This window comes from Mesoplodon bidens, assembly GCF_964165515.1.
Source record: "Mesoplodon bidens genome assembly, chromosome: 10".
NCBI lineage: Eukaryota > Metazoa > Chordata > Mammalia > Artiodactyla > Ziphiidae > Mesoplodon > Mesoplodon bidens.
The window spans coordinates 31,104,866-31,129,274 of record NC_138172.1 but is presented as its reverse complement, the minus strand read 5'-3'; the positions used below and the strand labels follow the sequence as shown (position 1 = coordinate 31,129,274).

The following is a 24,409-nucleotide window of genomic DNA, read 5'->3' as shown; positions in this document are numbered from 1 at the left end:
CTCTGGCTCCAGGCCTGGCCATGTTGTCCAGGTGTAGCTGATGAGTGTGTTCCATCTCTTGGTCCCAGAGATAGGATCAGAAATGGGCAGGTGACCCAAGTGGGGAAGATCAGAGCTCTCCCAGGGATTTTTATGGACTTTCCAGGAAAAAGGAGCTGCCTTCCTGTTGGGGTTTCTGAGTTGGGGCTACTTAGAACTGGAGATACTGATGGTTATGTTTGTCACCATGTGAGGAGATGCTGCTGAGAATAAAGCCATGTGGAGGAAAGGATCCCAGAGATAGAGTCCTGGGGGTGTCATCTGAGCCCTAGATCAAGACTTGCTTGAAGTCAGAGTTATGTATGGACTTTTCCATTATGTGAGCCCCCAGTACAGGTCCTTTGTTAGGCTGGTTTGAGTTTGCTTTTTTTCACTTGCACCTGGAAGAGTACTATCTGACACACAAGGATTTTCCTGTTTCAAACCAGTTACATCTATGAAAAAGACTCAGATTAAATTCCCATCCTACCCCATCCCTCCTGAGGTTTGGACACCTCAGCCCCTGCAGAGGCCTAAAAATTCAGGCCAACACTTGGCTTTTTCTCTGTGGTCTCCTGAAGGCTTTCTACCAGAAGCCATGTTGTTCCTGACATTTTCACCAGAATATTCCTCTAACACACAACCCATTGTGTCTGCAGAATGATCTGGGTCCTTGGCACTGTGCCCACTCCCAGCCTCTCTCTTGCCCTCCTGTTGACTCCCAGCTCCCACCTCCAGGCCTCTGATCCTGAAGTCTTCCTACTCCACCAAGGCAGCCCTCACCTCTCTCCTGGGGATCCTGTACTTTGTGGAATGCTGCCTCCTCTGTGAGATCTCTCTGCTGCGGCCTGTGTGGCTCTCCCCTCAATGTGTGTGTGCAGAGAGGGATGTGGGGACAGAGGCAGCAGAGTGCACGGACCCTGGGGCTGGACGGCGCAGGTGCAAAGCCTCTCTTTACCGTTCAAGCCCTGCCACCTTGGCCAGGTTACCCCACCTCCTTAGGCCTCAGCTCCACACCTGTAAGATGAGGATAATAAGACCTACCGTGCCACGTTGTTATACTGAGATGAGATAATCCACATAAAGCCCTTGACACCATTCCAGGCACACAGTGAACCCTCAATACGACTCACCCAGGATGATGACTGTTGTTGGTGTTGATCACATAGAACCTGTACACATCTCTCTCCCAGCACCCCACCCCGACATTTTACACTCAGTCATCCAGCTATTATCTCATCTGATAGACTGTGAGCTCCTGAGATAGTGCCTAATCATTTTTAAATGCCCAACGCCACGCAGAGTGCCCGGCACGTGGCACTGCTCAGCTCCGACAACGACTCCACTCTGTATTCTGCAACTGCTAGGTGCCAGGCATCATGATAGGTGCTTTACACCATCTTTTTCAAAATTCACAGCAGTCAAACCTCCAAGGAAGTTATAAATGTCCTCATTTTTCTGAGATAAGGGAGGCTTAGACAGGTGAGGCACCGTGCCCAAGGAAACAGCTGAAAAACAGGCGAGCCGGGATTCAAACTCCAAAGGCAGTGCTCTCCCCATGACTTTTGCATCTTTGTCTCCCCAGGCCACCTCCCTGGGACGCAAACCTCAGCGCTTCCACCCCTACTTCCCACAGCCTCCCAAAGCAAGAGATCGGTGCCAACCACAGGATGTGTCTGCCCCTTGCCAGGGTGCCTGCCCTGTGGGACTCCAGGCTGGATGGAGGTTACCACCCACACACAGACAGGCTGGCCGCTGCCCGCGTTCGATGGGCTGGTGTCATCTGAGGAGAAGCAGCAGCCCAGCCCAAGGACGTGCTGGCAAACCACAGCTTCAAGTATCCCCCAGCCCAGAAAGTGCCCCTCGGCTCTGCAGCCTCCCAAATTGCTACTGGAACGGATGAGCTGGGCCTGTGTGTAAACATGGAGTGGAGCTCAGAAAGAGATGTGTGAACAGTGACCAAAGACAGAAACCCCAGTGGCAGCTGCTTCTCCTGGATGAGACCAGCACATCTAATACCGGCTGGTGTGGTGTGGCTTCAGGCGGGCAGCGGCCAGCCTGTATGGGGGGCTGGCAGATGCACTAAAGCAGGCAGACAGATGGGCGGACGGGAGCAAATACTGGGCAAAGGCAAACTCCTCCTCACAGCTGTGCTTGGCCCGGGCATGACCACCTCGCAGAGCTCACCTCCCACCACCAGCTCCTGCCCTCTCCTCCCCCACCACTCCCCCCCTTCTCTTAGATCCTGCGGTGTGCCAAACGTTCCCCTCCCCTCCACTCCAACACTGAGAGCATTTCTCCACAAATTTAATCTCAGAGAAGTCTGTTCTGATTCCTGGGCTATCTCCTTTATGGCACATGTCAAAACTGTTTTGCAATGACTATCCATGCAAGTTCTCTTTTACTTTCTAGCTGGAACCATATCTGTTTTGCTCTCGTCTTGTGATTCACTATATCCTTGTGCCTGACATGCAGAAAGTGCTCAATTAACGCTCACCGAGGGAATCATCTGGAAGGATACTCCTGCACCAGCTCTCTTCTAGCCATGGACTCAGAATGCATAATTGAGGCTGCATAGTGGTGGGGAGCACAAATTTTGCAGCCACACTGCCCAGGCAAGCTGTTTAATCTCTCAGTGCCTTGGTTCCCCATCTGCAAAATGGGAGTACTAATGGCGCCTTCCTCAGAGAGGTGATATGAAGAGTAAATGTGTTATTACATAGACACTACTTAGCACAGAGCCTGGCTAAGTACATAGTAGGTGCTATTTTATGCTTTAGTGGTTATTATCCTAGGCGCCTAGACAATGAGAAGTACAGGGAAAAATAGGGGAGATCCAGACTATTACTCCCATTTTACAGATGAGAAAATTGAGGCTTAATGAAGGGACTAGGCTGACTTTACCCAGCTAGAAAAATCTCTCAAGACCATGCACCTTTGTTGTACCTTTTCAGGTGATTATTTTCAGAGAAAAATGAGACGTGGGGCAAAGAACAACATTCCTTCCTTCTTCATTCATTCTTCAAGTATTTGTGTGGCTCATAGTGATGCTCAAATGTATCTTTTGAATGAATAGATGAGTGAATGAATGAATAAATGTCAAGGGGTCCCTGTGGGTAAGGAAAAAAATGCCCTCCATGTGGATTATCAAGTCCCTGGCTTACATGCCTCACATCTCATTCTTATGCTCATGGCAGATGTAACAAATCAATCATGGTATACCTTTGCACTGAGCCTGAACCAACCTCAGAATCCTCATCATGGTCCACTACTAAGTCATCAGACTTGGCCCCTCAGATGAAATCTATTACCTTCCTGTGTCTGATCTCAGAAATCTCTTTGATTATGTAGTTTCCTTTTCCCTCTCTTTTCGTGCCTCTCTCTCAGGCTCTTTCATTCCTCATTTTTTACCCAGCCACCTCCATTTTTACCTGAGGGCTCAAGGCTCCCACTTTCCTGCTTCAGTGGAGAAGGTGAGATGCCTGGCTGGTGCCTTGGGTCCCTGACCCAGCCAAACACCACTCTGGATCAGCTACTGAGAGAGTCCAGTCTCTTGGTTCTTGAAGGAGTTGGGGCCTCCCCGGTGGGTCCTCTTGATGCAGCAGGTCCAGAGGGAGTAACAAAGTAGCTCATAGGTACCTCGGATGGGCCAGCTTCTCCTAGCTGTGCCCTGGCTCTGCCCTCTTTTGAAGAGGCCTGCCGAAAACGTTCCCTGCCCTGTTAAACAATCTCACCAGGAAGGAGGAAGTTAATCTAGGGGCTCAGTGGGAAGAAATGAGTCTAAAGTCTTGTCTGGCTGAGGAGCCACCTGGAGCACTGGCTCGGCTGGGCTGTGAGTATCTTTTCCACAGAGCTCTCCTGGCCTTGGTGGAGGAGATTTGGGTGGGGATTTGAGCGACTTAGGAATGAAATACTGCAATCGCTGCCTGAAAAAGTAAAACAAAACACAACAGAACAACTTCCAACAAACAAAAGTCCAGGGCCAGATGACTTCACAGACAAATTCTATCAAACGTTTAGAGAAGAGTTAACACCTATCCTTCTGAAACTCGTCTGAAAAATTACAGAGGAAGGAACACTCCCAAGCTCATTCTATGAGGCCACCATCACCCTGATACCAAAACCAGACAAAGAGGTCACAAAAAAAGAAAATTACAGGCCAATATCACTGATGAACATAATCGCAAAAATACTAAACAAAATACTAGCAAACTGAATCCATCAATACACTAAAAGGAGCATACACCATGATCAAGTGGAATTTATCCCAGGGATGCAAGGATTCTTCAGTATACGTAAATCAATCAGTGTGATACACCACATTAACAAATTGAAGAAAAACCATATGATCATCTCAATAGATGCAGAAAAAGCTTTTGACAAAATTCAACACCTATTTACAATAAAAACTCTCCAGAAAGTGGGAGTAGAGGGAACTTACCTCAAAATAATAAAGGCCATATATGATAAACCCACAGTTAACAACATTCTCAATGGTGAAAAGCTGAAAGCATTTCCTCTAAGATCAAGGAAAAGGCAAGGATGTCCATTGTCGCCACTTTTTTTTTTTTTTTTTTGCGGTACGCAGGCCTCTCACTGCCGCGGCCTCTCCCGTTGCAGAGCACAGGCTCCGGATGCGCAGGCCCAGCGGCCATGGCTCACGGGCCCAGCCGCTCCTCAGCATGTGGGATCTTCCCGGACCGGGGCACAAACCTGTGTCCGTCTGCATCGGCAGGCAGACTCCCAACCACTGCGCCACCAGGGAAGCCCTGTCACTTTTATTCAACAGAGTTTTGGAAGCCCTAGCCATGGCGATCAGAGAAGAAAAAGAAATAAAAGGAATCCAAATTGGAAAAGAAGAAGTAAAACTGTGATGCTTGGCAGATGACACAATATTATATATAGAAAATCCTAAAGATGCTACCAGAAAACTACTCACCAATGAATTTGGTAAAGTTGCAGGATACAAAATTAATACACAGAAATCTCTTGCATTCCTATACACTAACAATGAAAGATCAGAAAGAGAAATTAAGGGAACAATTCCACTTACCATCACATCAAAAAGAATAAAATACCTATGAGAAAACCTACCTAAGGAGGCAAAAAACCTGTGGTCAGACAACTATAAGATACTGATGAAAGAAATCAAAGATGACATAAACAGATGGAGAGGTATACCATGTTCTTGGAGTGGAAGAATCAGTATTGTCAAAATGACTATACTACCCAAAGCAATCTACAGATTCGATGTAATCCTTATCAAATTACCAACAGCATTTTTTACAGAATTAGAACAAAAAAGTTTATAATTTGTATGGAAACACAAAAGACCCCAAATAGTCAAAGCAAAAGAAAAACACAGCTGGAGGAATCAGGCTGCCTGACTTCAGACTATACTCCAAAGCTACAGTCATCAAAACAGTATGTTACTGGCACAAAAACAGAAATATAGGTCAAAGGAACAGGATAGAAAGTCCAAAGATAAACCCACTCACCTATGGTCACCTACTCTATGACAAAGGAGGCAAGACTATACAATGAAGAAAAGACAGTTTCTTCAATAAGTGGTGATGGGAAAACTGGATAGCCACATGTAAAAGAATGAAATTAGAACATTCTCTAACACCATACACAAAAATAAACTCAAAATGGATTAAAGACCTAAATGTAAGACTGGATACTATAAAACTCTCAGAGGAAAACATAGACAGAACATTCTCTGACATAAATTTCAGCAAGACCTTTTTTGATCCACCTCCTAGAGTAATGAAAATAAAAAGACGAATAAACAAATGGGACCCGATTAAACTCAGAAGCTTTTGCACAGCAAAGGAAACCATAAACAAAATGAAAAGAACCTACATAATAAGAGAAAATATTTGCAAACAAAGCGATTGACAAGGGATTAGTCTCCAAAATATGCAAACAGCTCATGCAGCTCTATAGCAAAAAACCAAATAGCCCAATCAAAAAATGGGCAGAAGACCTAAATAGACATTTCTCCAAAGAAGACATACAGATGGTCAATAGGCACATGAAAAAATGCTTAACATCACTAATTATTAGAGAAATGCAAATCAAAACTACAATGAAGTATTACCTCACACTGGTCAGAATGGCCATCATCAAAAAGTCTACAAATAATAAATGCTGGAAAGGGTGTGGAGAAAAGGGAACCCTCCTACACTGTGGGTGGGAATGTAAATTGGTACAGCCACTATGGAGAACAGTATGGAGGTTCCTTAAAAAACTAAAATTAGAACTACCATAAGATCCAGCAATCTCACTCCTGGGCATATATCCTGTGAAGACCATAATTCGAAAAGATACATGCACCTCAATGTTCATTGCAGCACTATTTACAATAGCCAAGACAGGGAAGCAACCTAAATGTCCATCAATGAATGAATGGATAAAGATGTGGTACATATATACAATGGAATATTACTTAGCCATAAAAAAGAATGAAATAATGCCATTTGCAGCAACAGAGAAAAATAAATATCATATGATATTGCTTACATGTGGAATCTAAAAAAAATGGTACAAATGAACTTATTTACAAGACAGAAATAGAGTCACAGATGTAGAAAACAAACTTATGGTTACCAAGGGGGAAAGTTGGCGGAGGGATAAATTGGGAGATTGGGATTGACATATATACACACTACTATATACAAAATAGATAACTAGTAAGAACCTACTGTACAGCACAGGGAACTCTACTAAACACTCTGCAATGGTCTATATGGGAGAAGACTCTAAAAAAGAGTGGACATATGTATACGTATAACTGATTCACTTTGCTGTACAGCAAAAACTAACATTGTAAATCAGCTATACTCAAAAAATTAATTAAAAAGAAAAAAAAGGAATTTACTATGTAAGTTCCCTGAGGGCAGGTGATATGTCTATCTTGCTCACTGCCATATCCCCACTGCACAGAATTGTGCCTAAAACATGGTAGACAGTCAAGAAACACCTGTTGGTTGAATAAACAAAGTAATAACTAGTTCCTTCCTTCTTGTATTCAAAAAAAAAAAAAAGAAGAAGAAAGGGAGAAGGACTTAGCTGGAGATGCCAAGTTGAAATGGTATAAAGGGCTGGGGATGAGGGTAAGGAAGGGAGAGGAGAAAAATATCTGTGAGACTAGGAGTGCAGGGACCTGGTACATGCCGTCTAGAGAGGCTGTTGCTGGGTGTGAGAAAACTGGGGCAAAGAGGCAACAATACTTGGGGGTTATTAACTAGCTCTCCTTTCAGTTCCCTGAGAAACACAGATAAAAAGAGAAATTCTTAAAAATTTTTCCCTTAGAGGCTGGACCTCTCTTATATGGAAATGACTCTGCAGAGACTGGGCCAGGGAGGCTTCTAATATATTTGGGTTACAAAAAAATTTCATTACCTCTACTCTGCCAGACTCTGCACTAGGCACTGAGGGAGCAAATCTGAGTAAGAAATGATCCATGCCCTGGAGGAATTCATGGAATTCAGTGATTCTAAGAGGTGATGACTCCAAGATCCTAATATTTCAGAATTCCATTTTGCTGAAATTCCCAACCCCACTGCAATGGCTAGACAGTACATTTCCAGCATTTGAGTCAGGGGGCAGAATTTCTGGGAGAAGACAGTTCACGTCTCCTCTCTCTTAGGAAGAATCTGGGCTCTGCAGAGCTTCTGGGAGCAAATTCCAGCTGCCTCTGGGAGGACCCCTACCACCAATTCAGAGGACTGTTTCTGTTCCCAGAACAGAAAAGTCATTGTGGTAGAACCATGACTCTAGTTCCATGTCTGGTTTTTGTCTCAGCTCTGTCTTCACTCTTGGCTGTCTCTCTGTTCACACTCGGCCACTAGAACAATGCTTGAAATCCACTGCAGAGGCCAACCTTGATCTAAATCCATAAAGAGAGCTAAGTAAATTCATTGACTTGGGTCCCTTTTAGTCTCTGTTGCAGGATAATAGCTTGTTAGTTTAACTAAGCCTCTGTACCTTGATGAGAAATGTTTAGAGAAAATATTGATTGAAGTTTTGTCCCTATCAGAAGGCTTAAGTGTGACAATTTGCCAACACTCATTTGTGAGTCTTGATGTCTTAGGGACCAGCAAAAGTGGCTGAGATCCCAGCAGATGGGTAAACAGGACCTAATTGAATGGATGTTTCAACTGTCCCTTTTTGCTTAACATTAGTCCCTTTTACATGTCTTCAGTTTTCACTCATCTGTCAATAATTCAGTTTACTTTTCCCCCTCTTGTGTGTATATTACAAACATTTGTATCCAACAGTAGTCTGCTTTGGACTGTCACTTGCTAGAAGCTAATAGGACTTTGGCTTCTGTAGTTCTCTTACAGTTAATAATAAAAACAGCCAGCCCTGATATCTGATTATCACTGTATGATTGACACAGTGGTTTCACTTGCATTACTCAACTTTACCCTTGTGGAGCAGGAGGTAGTGTAGCCCACTGCTTAGTAGCATCCGTTTTGGGTCAGAGAGACCTGGGACCAAATCCCAGCTCGACTATTGGCTAGCAGTGGGATCCAGGGCAAGTTGTCTAACTTTCTCATTAGCTCTTAGGATTTGGGGGATTAGATAAATTACATTCAGCCTACTGCCTGGTGCATAGTTGATGATCAATATATAGGATTATTTTTCCCATTTTTATAGATTAAAGTATAGAGAAGCTAAAGGACTTGCCCAAAGTCATACACTCCCAGTCCTAGGTTCTTTCCTTCCCATGAGGCTGCCTGGCCTTTCTCCATGAGGACGGGCACCAGTGTATCCCGCGACTTGAAATCCCTCTGAAAAGATGAAGTCAACGCTCACCAAAGCACTGGGGCGTTGTCTTTTCATGTTTCCCCACGGGATGAAATACAGTGTCTGGTGATGAACAGACTTTGCCTCTCTCAGCCCCAGGTCAGTGGTTTAGTGTATCCCCATCTCCTACCTAGCTGACCAAGGCCGGCCAGAGCTTGGTGGGGACCCCACCCCTTATGCCACGACTAGGGGAGAGTTATCTTGCTTCCTGTTCTGCTCCTTCTATCTCTGCCCACACCCACAAAGTGTAAACAGAAAAAGCAAATGTTTGAGAGGATGCTTGTTCACAGAGCTGGACGGTTTCAGGTTATAGAGGGTAATCATTGCCAAATACACTTCTGTCCTAACTTCCTTATACCAAACACATGTTTTATTGCTGGGTAGATTTTCTTCACACCCGACCCACCTCTATCAGAACGTGAGGGTTATCCAGGCTTTCACAAAGGCTTAGCTTTCCACCCTGGCTGCCATCTTGCATCTTTGTTCCTAGAACTGAAGTAGAACTAGGCAGGAAAGAGCAAGGGACGTTTGTACAAGGGGAGGGTTTCATGTGGCTTTTTTTTTTTTTTTTTAAACAGGCTAGACTCTTCCTGAGGGATGGGAGGCCTTAAAAGCCAGGTGTTCTGGCTGAAAGCACTAGAGGAAATTCCAGGCATCTTTGCCACTGGTAAGGAAAGCCAATGCACTTAGCTGTTCCCATCACCTCCCTCCCTCTGCCCCTCACCATTTGAGGCACCCCACTCTGAGTCCAAGGTGCTTGATGCAAACTCACTGTACATCTTGGGATCTGACCACTAGGGGAGCACAAAGAGCAGAAACCCAACCAGCTCTGTAATACTCAAACTTCAGATTCAATATTGACATTCTATGCAATCATCTCAGCTGCTTCCTGTAATAAGGAGGTTGGTACATGGTGAGGGCTAGGGGGTATTTTGTGTGTGTTCTTGTGCTCACTGGTCTCCCAGCTCGGACAGCTTTGTTAACAGGTAGCTCAGCCTTGGTGCATTAGTTATCTATTGCTGTGTAACAAAATACTCCAAAATTTAGTAGCTTAAAAAAACAATAAATGTTGATTCTCTCTCACAGTTTCTGTGGGTCAGGAATTCAGGAGCAGCTTAACTATGTGATTCTGGCTTAGAATCATAGGGGATCAAAAGAGGCTGGCTACAGACTGCATGTTTGTGTCCCCCTAAAATTCCCGTTTTTTAAAAAATATTTTATTGGAGTATAGTTTTTTTTTTTTTTTTTTTTGCTGTACGCGGGCCTCTCACTGTTGTGGCCTCTCCCGTTGCGGAGCACAGGCTCCGGACGCGCAGGCTCAACGGCCATGGCTCACAGGCCCAGCTGCTCCGCGGCATATGGGATCTTCCCGGACTGGGACACGAACCCGTGTCCCCTGCTGCATCGGCAGGCGGACTCTCAACCACTGCGCCACCAGGGAAGCCCTGGAGTATAGTTGATTTACAATATTGTGTTAGTTTCTGCTGTACAGCAAAGTGAATCAGTTATACATATACACATATCCACTCTTTTAGATTCTTTTCCCATATAGACCATTACAGAGTACTGAGTAGAGTTCCCTGTGCTATACAGTAGGTCCTTATTAGTTATCTATTTTATATGTAGTAGTGTGTATCTGTCAATCCCAATAAAATTCATATATTAAATCCTAATGCCCAATGTGATATTTGGAGGTGGGCTTTTGGGTCATGAAAGTGGAGCCCTCATGAATAGGATTAGTGCCCTTATCACTGTATGATTGACATAGTGGTTTCACTTGCATTACTCAACTTTACCCTTGTGGAGCAGGAGGTAGTGTTCTGGAGGCCCCAGAGAGCTCCCTCACCCCTTCTGCCATCTGAGGACATTAGGACAGACATCTGTGAACCAGGAAGTGGGCTCTCACCAGGCACCAAATCTACCTTGATTTTGGACTTCCAACCTCCAGAATTGTGAGAAATAAATTTCTATTATTTATAAACCACCCAGTCTATGGCATTATTGTTATAGCAGCCCAAATGGGCTAAGACAAGGTCATAGTCAAAATGATGGCTGAGGCTACAGCCATCTGAAGATTTCATTAGGGTTGGACGATTCTGTTCTAAGATAGCTCACTCACATGTCTGGCCAATTTGGCCTGATTGTTGGCTGGAGGCCTTAGTTCTTCACCTTCTGGGTCTCTCTGAAGGGTTGCTTGAGATTTCCCACAACATGTCAGCCGGCTCCTCCAAGACAGTGATCCAAGAGAGGGTAACATGATGCCACATGTCTTTTCTGACCCAGCTTCAGAGGTCACATGCCATCATTTCTGCAATGTCCTATTGGTGACACAGGTCAGTCCTATTCCATAAGTGAGGGGACTACCCACGGGTGTGAGTAGCAAGAGGTGAAAATCACTAGGAGTTGTGTTGGAGGCTGGCTACATTTGGTTTACACATTGTAACCCCAGTTTTCTTATCTACCTTTTCATTATTTTCCTGAGAAGGGTTAGTTTTGAGACTCATGCTTGATTATACCTGCCTGGAAACCTATCTACATGCTCCTCCATGCAGTTAGGACCTGTGGGGGACAAGGGACTCTCTTGGCACCATAGAATATATAGAAGAGGTAATAACAGGTCTGTTAGCTTCTGTTTATCTGTGTTTCTCAGGATACAGTGTTGGAATTAATGGGGATGAGCATCAAGCATTTACAGGGGCTTGCATGCAGACAGGAAAAATAACCAAATTACGTGCTAGGCATTGTGTGAAACAGCTCACATGTTCATGTAAATGTGTATATGTGAGGCACTGATGTAATTAAGCTCTTTTTTTTACAAAAAAGGAAATGGAGGCACAGAGACATGAAGTGTCACAGCCCAAAGTGCCACAGCTAGAAAGCAGTGGGGTGGGGATTTGATCACAGGCTGTCTATCTGAGGCTCACGGTCTGCTATCCCCCAACCCATTTTCCATCACAGTGAGAGCTCACTTGTTCAGCCTATCTGTAGTGATTACTGCAAGTCAGGCTTCCATCTTACCAAAAATACAGCTCAAATTAGGGGGCTTTTTACAGGCCCAGTATGTTTTACACTTTACAAAAGACTTTTGGAAAATATTTCCTTTAAACCACAAGAGCTCTAACCAATTGTCACAAACTTGGTGGCTTAAAACAACACAAATTTATTATCTTACAGTTGCATAGGTCAGAGATCCAACACAGGTCTAAAATCAAGGTGTTGGCAGGGCTGCATTCCTTCTGGAGGCTCTGGGGAGAATCTGTTTCTTGGCCTTTTTACCTTCTAGAGGCTGCCTGCATTCCTTGGTTCATGGTCCCTTTCCTCCATCTTCAAAGTCAGAAATGTGACATGTCTCTGACCCTTATTCTGGTCTTCTCATCTCTCTTTCTCTGACTACAGATGGGAAAGCTGCCTTTTAAGGACTCATGTGATTAGACTGTGCCCACTCAGATAATGGATCATCTTCCATCTCAAGGTCCTTAACCTTAATTACATCTTCAAAATCCCATTTGCCATACAAGATTAACATATTCACAGTTTAGGGGGATTAGGATGTGGACATCTGGGGGGCATTATTCTGCCTACTATTACTATAAGTGAAGGAACTGGGACTCAAACAGGGCTAACAGTACAGATATGGTCAGCGAGGCATTGTGGTATTGGAGGAAGGGTAGACATATAGATGAGCTGAGCATAAGAGTCCAGAAATGGACACACACAAGTATGGACAACTGATTTTTGACAAAGGAGCAAAATAGAAGAAGGATAGTCTTTTTAAATAAAAGGTGTTGAAATAATTGGACATCTTTAGGCAAAAAAAATGAATCCTGACCTAAACCTCTCATCTTGTACAACAATTAAAACTCAAAATGGATTATAGATCTGAATGTAAAATGTAAAACTATAAAACTTTTAGAAGAAAATAGAGAAGAAACTCTTTGTGACCTAGGCTAGGGCAAAGAGATCTTAGGTGTGCCACCAAAGCACAATTCATAAAAAGAAAAAATTTGAAAAATTGGACTTCATCAAAATTAAAAGTTTTGTTCTGTAAAAGTCCCAGGTAAGGGATGAAAAGACAAGCTAAAAAATGGGGAAAACAGGGGCTTCCCTGTTGGTGCAGTGGTTGAGAGTCCGCCTGCCGATGCAGGGGACGTGGGTTCGTGCCCCGGTCCAGGAAGATCCCACATGCCGCGGAGCGGCTGGGCCCGTAAGCCATGGCCGCTGAGCCTGCGCGTTCGGAGCCTGTTCTCTGCAATGGGAGAGGCCACAACAGTGAGAGGCCCGCGTACCGCAAAAAAAAAAAAAAAAAAAAAAAAATGGGGAAAACATTTGCAAGCCACATATGTGACAAAGGACTTGTATCCAGAATATATAGAGAACTTTAAAAAATTATTAATTTTTGGCTGCATTGGGTCTTTGTTGCTGCTCGCGGGCTTTCTCTAGTTGCAGCGAGCGGGGGTTACTCTTTGTTGCAGTACGCGGGTTTCTCACTGTGGTGGCTTCTCTTGTTGCGGAGCACGGGCTCTAGGCACGCGGGCGTCAGTAGTTGTGGCTCACGGGCTCTAGAGCGCAGGCTCAGTAGTTGCGGCGCACGGGCTTAGTTGCTCCACGGCATGTGGGATCTTCCTGGACCAGGGCTCAAATCCATGTCCCCTGCATTAGCAGGCGGATTCTTAACCACTGCACCACCAGGGAAGCCCTACAGAGAACTTGTTATACTCAAAAGAAACAAATAATCCCATTAGAAAATGGACCAAGGACTTGAACAGACATTTCAACAAATGGGGATACAGATAGCAAATAGAGACACGAATATATGTTCAATATTACTGGCCATTAGTAAAATGCAAATTAAGACCATGATGAGATACCATGACCTATCTATTGGAATGGCTACAATAAAAAATCCTGACATATTAAGTGCTGACAAGGATGCAGAGAAAGTGGATCACTAGTACACACCTGGTGCCAATGAAAATGGTATAGTCAGTCTGTAAAACTGTAGCAGTTTCTTATAAAGTACACATTTACCTTGCAACCTAGCAATTGCACTCCTGGATATTTATCCCAGGGAAATGAAAACATTATGTTCCCACAAAATCCATATATAAATGTTTATAGCAGCTTTATTTATAATAGCCTCAAATTGGAAGTTGCCCAAATAACCTTCATCACGTGAATGATTAAACAAATGGTCTTAAATCCTCACAATAGAATATTATTCAACAGTAAAAAGAAATGAACTGTTGACACACGCAACAGCTTGGATGGATCTCAAAGATATGATGCTGAGTGGAAAAAAGTCAACCTCAACTGTTACATATATTCACATGTATATAACACTCTGAAAATGACAAAATGATAGTGATGGTTGCCAGAGGGTAGGAGTGGTGGAGGGTGTGACTATAAAGGGGGAAGCTGAGGGAGTTTCTTTGTGGCAGTGGAACAGTTCTGTATCCTGATTGTAGTGGTGGTGGCATGAATCTATACATGTGATAAAATTTATAAATCTATACACCAAAAATAAAAAATGCAAGTAAAAACTGATGGAATCCAGGGCTTCCCTGGTGGCGCAGTGGTTGAGAGTCCACCTGCCGATGCAGGGGACGTGGGTTCGTGCCCCGGTCTGGGAGGGTCCCACATGCCACGGAGCGGCTGGGCCTGTGAGCCATGGCCGCTGAGCCTGCGCGTCCGGAGCCTGTGCTCCGCAATGGGAGAGGCCACAACAGTGAGAGGCCCGCGTACCGCAAAAACAAACAAACAAACAAGCAAAAAACTGGTGGAATCCAAATAATAGTTTAGTTAATAGTGTTGAATCAACTTGTTGATAATGTGGTTATGTTACATGTTATCATTAAGCCGTGTGAAGTGTACATAGGAACTCTCTGTGCTATTTTTATAATTTCTTATATTAACTTTCTTTCAAATAAAAAGTAAGCCAACAAACAAAACTCCAAAACAAAACACCCTGGCTTTTCTCACTCCACATCTGAGCTATGTCGAGGTAGCACTGATACTCCCTATCTCATGCTTTCTTACTTGCCTTTGCCATGAAATCTGAACGGAAAAGAGAGTGAACCAACATTTTGGGTAAAACGGTGTTTCCCAAAAGGCACTAATTCAGCAGGATTTCATGTTAGGCAAGAATAAATATTCTGTGTCCAGGAATATTTGGGAAATCCTGGGTTAGCTAGGTTTCCTTACTGAGAGACTCCTTTGTAGGACACGGATATATGCTGCAGATCTCCAAGAGGGGACTATAGCATATAGCAATTCTCTAAATTTTTTGTTCACAGAATTTTTTTTCCTCCTCTGAGTATCTCAAGGGACTATGGCTTTGTGTAGTTGAGAAACATTGAGCTAAAGCATTCATCAGAGAAGAGAAGAGCAAGGAGTGTGGAATCATTTTCATCTTGGAGCCAGGCATCTGGCTTCAGGCATTGGATTCTGTCAGCCCTTTGTCATGTAGTGAGTATAACTCATAGGAGATGTGTAGGAAAGAAAGGGGGTCAATATTCATCGTGTGAAGGGTCTGAGTTTTATCTTTGATTTTCCATTTTGAGCAGAGAACTTGGAGAGAATTCTTTCTCCCCTTCTCCATTCCTCCATTCTTAGGGTCGGAGGCTCCATTCCCCATCTGATGGTGGAACTGGATGAAATAGAGAAGGACCAACAATGCACTCTGGAAGCTGAATGTGAGGGGCTGGGTCTTTGGGAAAGTGAGGTGGAGGGTCATGAGGAAGCAGATCCAGGAGGGCTATTTCCTGATGACTATAGGGTTGGCCATGTGGTGATCCTAAGTTTCTAAAGACACCTACTCATGTGGAGAAAAGGGAGCCCTCCTACACACCTGGTAGGAATGCAATAAAATGTATTACTTCACACATGCCTTTGATAAGGAATTCAGGAGTGACTTAAGTGGTTCTAGGTCATGGTCCCTCATGATGCTGCAGTCTCCTAAAGGTTTGTTTGTCGTGGGATGATCTGATTCCAAGATGGCTCACTCGCTTGGCTGCCCCATACATGTTGGTGGTTGGTATGACATTTCAGTTCTTCACCATGTAGACTTCTCATAAGGCTGTTTGAGTGTTCTCACAACATGGCAGCTTGTTTCTTCCAGAACAAGTGATCCAAGAGAGAGCAAGGCAGAAACTGCAATGTCATTTATGATGTAGTCTTGGATGTTATGCCCCATCATTTCTGCAATATCCTATTTGTTACACATGTCAGCCCTTTTCAGCCCTATTCAGTGTGGGAGGGGACTTGACTACACATGGCATCAATTCCAGCATGAAAGAATCATTGGGGGCCATCATGAAGGCTGGCTACAAAAATCTATAAGAGAAGATGTTAAAAAAAAAACCTATAACAGAAAGAAATTACTGAAAGAACAGCCTTAAATGGATGATAAGTGTTCTCAAATGGCTGAGTGATCATTTTCTAGAGGCTGTACCACTCTTCCTTTCCACAAGAAGTGGCATAATACTGGGGTCACAATTTGCTCATTCTTTCAACAGGCATTTATTGAGCACCTGCTGTGTGCCATCAGTTTGCTTAGGACCTCTGTAGAGGGAGCCCTGCAAGAGAAGCATATCCCAGGAGCACAGTTTCAGACACCAGACACACAAGCCCAGGAAGAAGTATCACCTTGATTCACGACCAGATGTGCATATTTACCATTCATCCTAATCATTCTTTTAAGTAGGGGTTCCAAGTAATCATACTAGCCTGAACAGCACACTTCTGTCCTTCGTCTGTTTGTTGGATAATGACTTCATTTCACCTGCTCTGCTTAAATGGATTGACTCCCCTCTCCCGCCCCTCTCTCTGGTCATAATTCTTTCTGTTCCCATTTCAGTTGGAGACAGGTGCCCTCCAAACCACACTCCCCACATTTATCAAAGCTAAATAGCTTCCTGCTGCCTTCACCCATATTTCTAAAAGCAAGCTCTTCTTACCTTACACAGAGAGCCTAACCTGAGCAGGAAACTTGATTAATGCACAACTTACTTCTTCCCTCAGGTTATTTATGTCTCAGTCAAAATTCCCGGTTGCCAGCAAGAAACGGACTCACCACCTTCAGCATAAAGGAATGGATTAGAAGGACATCAGCGTTCTCAGAATGGAGAAGTGGTTTCAGAACCAAGCTTAGGAGATGGGTGAGAACTAAGGGTCTTCTGAAGGGCCAGGCAGCAGGGGCAATGTGGTCAGTGTGCACTATGGTCACTGTGATAACACACCTTCCAGGGCTCCTCCTGTCCTGACTTCACAGTCTTAAGATTCAAAATCTTGGGAAACAGCATCCATTTGGCTTGACCAAAGTCAACACTGGCCCCAGGCTTCAGAGGTGGGAAGAAGCAAGACCTGACCCATTTTGTCTTTCAAACAAACAAAAAAAGTATTTCAACACATTTACTAATTCTCTAAATAGCTCTGGTTGATTTGTCACCATGCTATTCAAATGGAAGCTCTCCATTGCTCAATGAGGAGTCGATTACTGCACCGTCCTTAGGATCCAACCAAGGCTTGTATTTTCCATTAACAAGCCCTCCGAAATGGCAAACACTCTCAAGAAGTGTTTCAATGGGATATTCTGTTAATTTACTAATAATCATCTTCTAATGCCGTCTATTACAGAAAATTAGATGAATGTAGCAGGAGCAGAAAAATATTGATTGCCACCCTCTGAATTTTTAATATGAGTGTTTGATTTATAAATTAAACCATTTCATTAATTACAGTAGCAAGGCAGTCTCTCAATTCAAGCTATGCTGAGGATCACTGTGACTTTCTCATCAGCAATATTAGGTAATAATGATTCATTAACATGAGTTTCGTCCCTGGTCCAGGTTGTGTGTCCTGCTGTAGCAAAGAGCCTCATGCTTGCTGGGTTTGTAGTTATCTTTCTATGGCCCATTCCTCATCTTTCATTCTCAATCTACTTGCCCATTTTGGCCAAATGAGCATCTTCCACAGGTTGACCTCTACCTTCCCCAGGATCTCATAACCTCATTCAGAAAAGTATTTGGTTCTTGTTGGATCAAAGGGCCTCTGATAGTCCAAGTGTCTGTCCCCCCAAACCTAGCTCCAGCTTGGTATGTAGCAGAGGTACAATTAGTTACTTGTTGAATGTTTGAAAGAATAAGTGAACAAATGCTATTTTCCAAGCATCTTCCACAGTGATTATCCTGTTCCATCTTTTGAAACACTCCCAGAAGTGGAGAAAATATAGCCTTGTTGATCAGAAGCTCAGGTTCTGGAGTCAGACAGCATCTTATCTTTGCTATATACTAGCTATGCCATCCTCTGTTTCTTCGTCAATAAAATGGGAATAATCAGACTCCCTATCTCACAGGGTTTACTTTGTGGGTGCCCTGTGGGGAGGGCAGGACCAGCCTCCCCCAACCCAAAACTGTTTCAGATGGGAGTGTCTGGGCTTTCTTATCAGCTTGCCTGGAGGGGGACAAAGTGAAACGGGAATGGTGGGGGCTTGAAAGCTGTCAGTGGTCCAACATAAAAAAATGGAGTCTGACTCTTTATTATAGGACTGTGGTGAGAAAATATCTGCTTAAAGCACTTAGCATAGTGTAGGGTATAGTGTTTCATAAATGGATTATTAATGCAATGATGGTTTAATCCTTTTAAGAAGCTTTTGCATCTGTTATCCCATTTTCTCTTTATATCAACCCAAGCAATTGAGAGACCTGGTCAGAAGAAGTAGATCTGGTACAACGGAAGCATTCAACAAGTGATAGCTGTTAACCTCAGCATCCCCATTCCCGTCATTATCACCAGCTTTACCATCGTCACCATCCCCACCACCGTCATCATCACCATAGTTACTGCCACATCATCAGCAGCAGCACCACCAACACAGTGATCAGCATCATCACCACCAGCACCCCCATCGTCATCACCAGCAAAAGTAGCAGCATCACCACATCACTATCTCCTCCTCCTCCTCATCACTGTCATCATCCCGTTTCTCTTAGATTATCTACTTTCTTAGGTTGCAGAAGTATATTTTCTCTGTTGTTGCAGACCAAATGACATGAGCTATTAGTAACAACAGCAAAATACAGGCTCACCTGGTTTAAAAATAATTAGTGTCTCAATTAGCAAGAAGTCCAAGAAGAGTGATTCTTGGGGGCTCAAAGACATCGTTAAAGACCCTGGTTCTTTTCTCCTCTGCCGTCATCACTGCATTACCAGGTTCTCAGGTGGTTCACAAGGTGAAGCTGCAGGAGCATCAACAACCACACACAGAAAGGTGTGTTTCCGTAGAAACAGATTATCCTCTTTAATGTGGGTGGGCCTCATCTAATCAATTGAAGGCCTAAATAGAATAAAGCTGAACCTCCTCTGAGCAGGAAGGAATTCTGCCAGCAGACTGCCTTTGGACTTGAACTGCAACTCTTCCCTGAGTCTCTAGCCTGCCAATATACGCTGCAAGTTTTGAACTTACCAAGCCTCTGCAGATGCAACATTCAATTCCTTGTAATAAATCTCTCCCTCTCTCTATACATGCTTCTTGTTGGTTCTCTTTTTCTAGAGAACTCTGACTGATACTTTGGGCCAAGTCTGAATCTTCTTTTGTGGGCAGGGGGTGAGGATAGTCTTAGAGCACATTAACAGTTAATTTTGATGATGGCACAGGTAGAAAGATTCTGGAAACCGCATTTTGTTTCCTGTAGCTGCAGGTCAGATTTACTTCCCTGAGCAGATTCCTTCCTGGGTAGACACTGAACATGCAGCCAGCTACACAGAACACCGGAGACATCGGGTCCTTCCTACTCCATGTGTCCCTAACCCAGTGATAACCCCTGAGGGCCCAATCTTGGCTCTAGATCAGTGGTTCTCAATACAGGTGATTTTGTCCCCTGGGGACATTGGGCAAAGTCTGCAGACATTTTTGGTTAGCACAACTGGGAAGCAGGTGATGTGACTGCCATCTCTCTAGGAGGTAAAGGTCAGGGATGTGGCTAAGTATCCTACAAGGCACAGGACAGCCCCATAGCCACCCCCTGACAAAGAACTGTCTGGCCCAAATGTCAATTGTGTCAAGATTGAGAAACTCTGATCTAGATAATTAACTAACAAATAAAGCAGGCCTTCCTTTCAACTCTTATCTTCCAAGCGATGGCTGTTCTCTCTTTCTCTGTCTCTCCCCTTCCTGTCTTCCTTGCTCTCTCTCTCCTCTCTGTCTCTGTCTCTGTGTGTCTCTGTGTCTGTCTGTCTCTCTCTCACATACACACAGTCTCTTTTTTGTAGTGTTAGTTTATAAGCTGAGAGAATTATGACAGAGACAGAAAAGACAGCATTTATTTCACTGTATCTCTGTCCTCTAACACCTCAGCACTCACAGCTCTGAGCCTCTGGTGCCCCAGCATAAAATTTGTGAGATTTAAACGTATACTAGGAGATGCCTTGTAAAACATACAGAATATGATCTGACGAGGTCCTTTCCCAATGCCCTACTCCACACAAAATCTCCAGGCAGTAATTCAGTTTCAGGGCTTTTCTCCTCTTAAAAGAGGTGTGTGACGCCACCCAGGCCCTGTACTGAAGAGCGGTCTTGTAGTTAACACTGGGCATTTCCTTCTCTGGGTAACGGATTTTATTTAGCCAAAAATGAGCATTAAAGCGATTTTAAGGAGACACCATTGTTTTTAATGATGGTTTTGTTTGCCTTGGAAAATGTGAGATGTTGCTGCATAATGATAATAACCATAACTTTGGGTTTATTCTGGGGTTAATGGATTATTATAATGCTGAGGAAAATTATTTTCCAATAAATGTTAAATTTCATTTTTTCTGCACCTCCTCTCTCTTTGCCACATGTTCAGTGTTTTCTTCTTCTGCTTTAAAAATATGTAGACCCCAGATAAATGGGCTGACAAAGCCTCCTGTGTTTTCTTTACCATTTCTGATTCTTGAAAAAAAATCCCATGTTAATTTTTAGCTTGCATTAGGGAAAAGGAATGGTATTCAGTATCTTTCCTTAATAGGAGAAGTTTGGTGACCTTTTCTTAATAGAAGTTCCATTTCTGTGAGGCTCACATGCATCAAAAATTGGCCATTTCCAAAATGCACGTGAAAAGATGCTCGACTTTGCTAATTATCAGAGAAATGCAAATCAAAACTACAATGAGGTATCACCTCACACTGGTCAGAATGTCCATCATCAAAAAGTCTACAAACAATAAATGCTGGAGAGGGTGGGGAGAAAAGGGAACCCTGTTGCACTGTTGGCAGGAATGTAAATTGATACAGTTACTATGGAGAACAGTACGGAGGTTCCTTAAAAAACTAAAAATAGAACTACTGTATGATCCATCAATCCCACTCCTGGGCACATATCCGGAGAAAACCATAATTCGACAAGATACATGCATCCCAATGTTCACAGCAGCACTATTTACAATAGCCAAGACATGGAAACATCCTAAAGGTCCATCGACAAGAGTAATGGACAAAGAAGATGTGGTACATATATATAATGGAATATTACTCAGCCACAAAACAGAATGAAATAATGCCATTTGCAGCAACATGGATGGACCTAGAGACTATCATACTAAGTGAAGTAAGTCAGACAGAGAAAGGCAAATATCATATGATACCACTCATAAGTGGAATCTAATTTAAAAAAATAATATAAATGAACTTATTTACAAAAAAGAAATAGACTCACAGATTTCGAAAACAAACTTATGGTTATCAAAGGGGAAGCATGGTGGGGGTGGGGAGGGATAAATTAGCAGCTTGGGATTAACATACATACGCTAGTATATATAAAATAGATAACCAACAAGGACCTACTGCATAGGACAGGGAATAACTCTACTCAATATTCTGTAATAACCTAAATGGGAAAAGAATCTGAAAAAGAATGAATATATGTATATTCATTTATACGTTTATATTATATTATATTTTATATAATATATATTATATTATATTATACATTTATATTCAGTTATAGAATAACTCTGCTGTACACCTGAAACAAAGACAACATTGTAAATCAACTATACTTCAACAACAACAGCAAAAACCTGTAGTTTATATGCCTATTTTTTTTTCAGGGGAATTCCACCTTCTTCACATGCTTTGAGTCAGATTTCTATGCTAAAGATGTTACCTGCAATTAAATTAGTTGTGTTTTAACTTTTCATTTATTTTACCTTAATTCTAGATGTCATTTTATAAATGCTAGATCTACCACTTCCTAGCTCTCGGACTTGGAGCAAAACACTTAACCTCTGCAAAGCCTCAGTTTTCTCATCTCTAAAAAGGGCCTAACGATAGAACGAACCTCACAGGGTTGTTACTAAGATTCAAGGCACATGTAAAGTTTATATTAGCATTCAGTAATTGTCAGCTATTATTATTGTTACTATTTTGGAATATAAGTGGTAACCTTGAGAGCACTTTAGCTACGTAGACAAGCTGGGCCATACTTCACCCTTCAAGATGATCATATTATTCCCCTGATGTTGATTTATTTGTGAAGAGGTCAGGCCTGTGGTCCGATGGATCCACTAGTGTGATTACTGCTTAGACCCTGCTCAAGGGGAAGATCTGGTGAAGATTCGTGAAGGTTTTGGTTTGTTTTACAAAAAATGTCTACATGTCTATTATTTTAATAAAAATCTGAATGATAAAAAAAATTGGCCATTTCCACAGAATTCTCAAGTTCAACCTGATGGATTGTAATGGCTTTGTTCACCAATGTCAATCCTTTCTAATTCATGGATTACTTACTGCAGGGGCAGGGAAGAAATCTATTGAGCCCTGGGACTGCTTTAGAAGGGCTTTCAGCACCAGCCAGATCTCCCCGTCACATTGGCTACGGGTTCTGGGTGGTGGCTTACAGTTTGCAAAATGGGTTTGAGGAAATACTCAGCGTTCTGCATGATTTCTCCCCCTTACCCAGTGCCTCCCTTGCTTCCCTATGTGAGGCGAATCTCTGAATGCTTCTGTGGAACAGTCAGGGGCCTAAAAGTCAACTCTTAGGATGAAATAACTAACACTCATTCAGGGAATGATTGCTGAGCACCTACTACAGTCAGGTCCGATGCCCCAGAGACACAAGGTCCCCGACCCCAAGATCACCGTCTTGACAGCCTTGACAAACTCTCTTTAGCCCTAGCGTGCTGAGGTAACACTAAGGACGGGAAGGCCGAACGTGACTCAGAGCACCAGAGGTCTTACCCAGTTTACCCAGTATACAAATTCACCGACAATTTTAAGAACATAAGTTCTCACCAGGTACGAGCGGAGCCAGGAGAGGCCGGGGACCACCGGTGTCATCCCTAGACCCCCTCTTGCTACAGTGATTCTCCTCTTCCAGATTAAACGAACGAACTCTCTAAGCAATGCCAGCTGGGGCAACGCTTACCGGTTAGGGAGCCGTTCTGGTCACGAAGCAATTCCGTGTTATACTCCGGTAAGTTCAAAGGGTAGTGACATCTTCCAGGAGGCCAAGCCCCATAAATCCACAGATTCCACATGTGTTTGCCATAAGTAACCCAGACACCTCAGGTATATCCTGCTGAAAGCCCTTCATGGGTGAGGACTCTCTCCTTGTAAATATCACCTGTGTTTTCCAGGAGGTCAGTCAGACGCACATTTGCCAGGGGGTTTGATCATGCTTTCCTTTCTGTCCCGAGGTGTCTCTTGAACTGGGAGAGGCAGGAGAGCGAGTCCTGCTCACAGGTCCATCCCAGGTGCCCCCAATGATGAGCAGCATTTGATGCAGGTGGGAGTGGAGGGGTCGGGCCGCAGGTGCGTGGCTCCCAGCATCTCTGAACAAGCCGGTCCTGCTCCCGTGAGGCCTTGAGGGAGCAGGGCGTGGTCAGAGTCATGACTGGGTGTGGGCGAGAAGAGACTCAAACCAACGTCCCCGGGCTCCAGGGCTTTCCACTCATACTCTGGTATATGTCACTGGTTACAAGTTCAGACTCTGGAGTGAAAAAAACAGGTGTTCTCTACTCCTCATGAGGCTCTTGATCTTGACCTTGCCCAGGCTCCCGAGCCTTTAGAAATCCAGAAAGGGGAAGGACATTGCCAGTCCCTGTGTTTCCAGGGCTTACTCTGGGCCACATGCTGGGCTGAGTGCTTCATACCTACTACCTGATCTAATACTCCCCACTGCCCTGAGGCAAGGTGGGGTCCAACTGTTATCCTCATTTTGCAGACAGGGCAACTGAGGCCCAGGGAGGTTAAGTGACTCACCCACGGCCACGTATCTTAAGTATGCGGAGGGCGTAGTCAAAGCCAGACACGCTCTTGACAGGGGCGATTCAGCCACGCACCTGGTTTGATGAGAGGGACTGCCTTTGCCAGAGTGGCTTCATCAAGGACCCCAGCAGCCACCTCCAGCCCCTCTTTCTCCCGAAGTGAACAGGATGAGTTTTTGCGTGGCTGCTCTTCATTTCCTGTCCGATGGAGTGTGAATGGCTGTTATAAATAAAAAGCAAGGTTTGTCAAGCACATTGAAGGGAAAAACAATGTAAAGTGTAAGCAAAGAGTTGAGAGTGGGTTTTTCATGTAAGGCCACCATGTTGAAGCA

At 43.8% G+C, this 24,409-nt stretch overlaps 1 protein-coding gene across 1 annotated transcript in view; it reads right to left on the bottom strand.

Annotated features, from left to right (window-relative positions):
- The window catches only part of FAM3D (FAM3 metabolism regulating signaling molecule D), a 59,533-nt gene extending 35,937 nt beyond the window's left edge, over positions 1-23,596 (bottom strand). The window contains exon 1 of the mRNA XM_081246641.1: positions 23,237-23,596. The gene's annotated coding sequence lies outside the window, so the exon portion shown is untranslated. The remainder of the gene's footprint in view (positions 1-23,236) is intronic.
- Between the last annotated feature and the right edge of the window lie 813 nt (positions 23,597-24,409).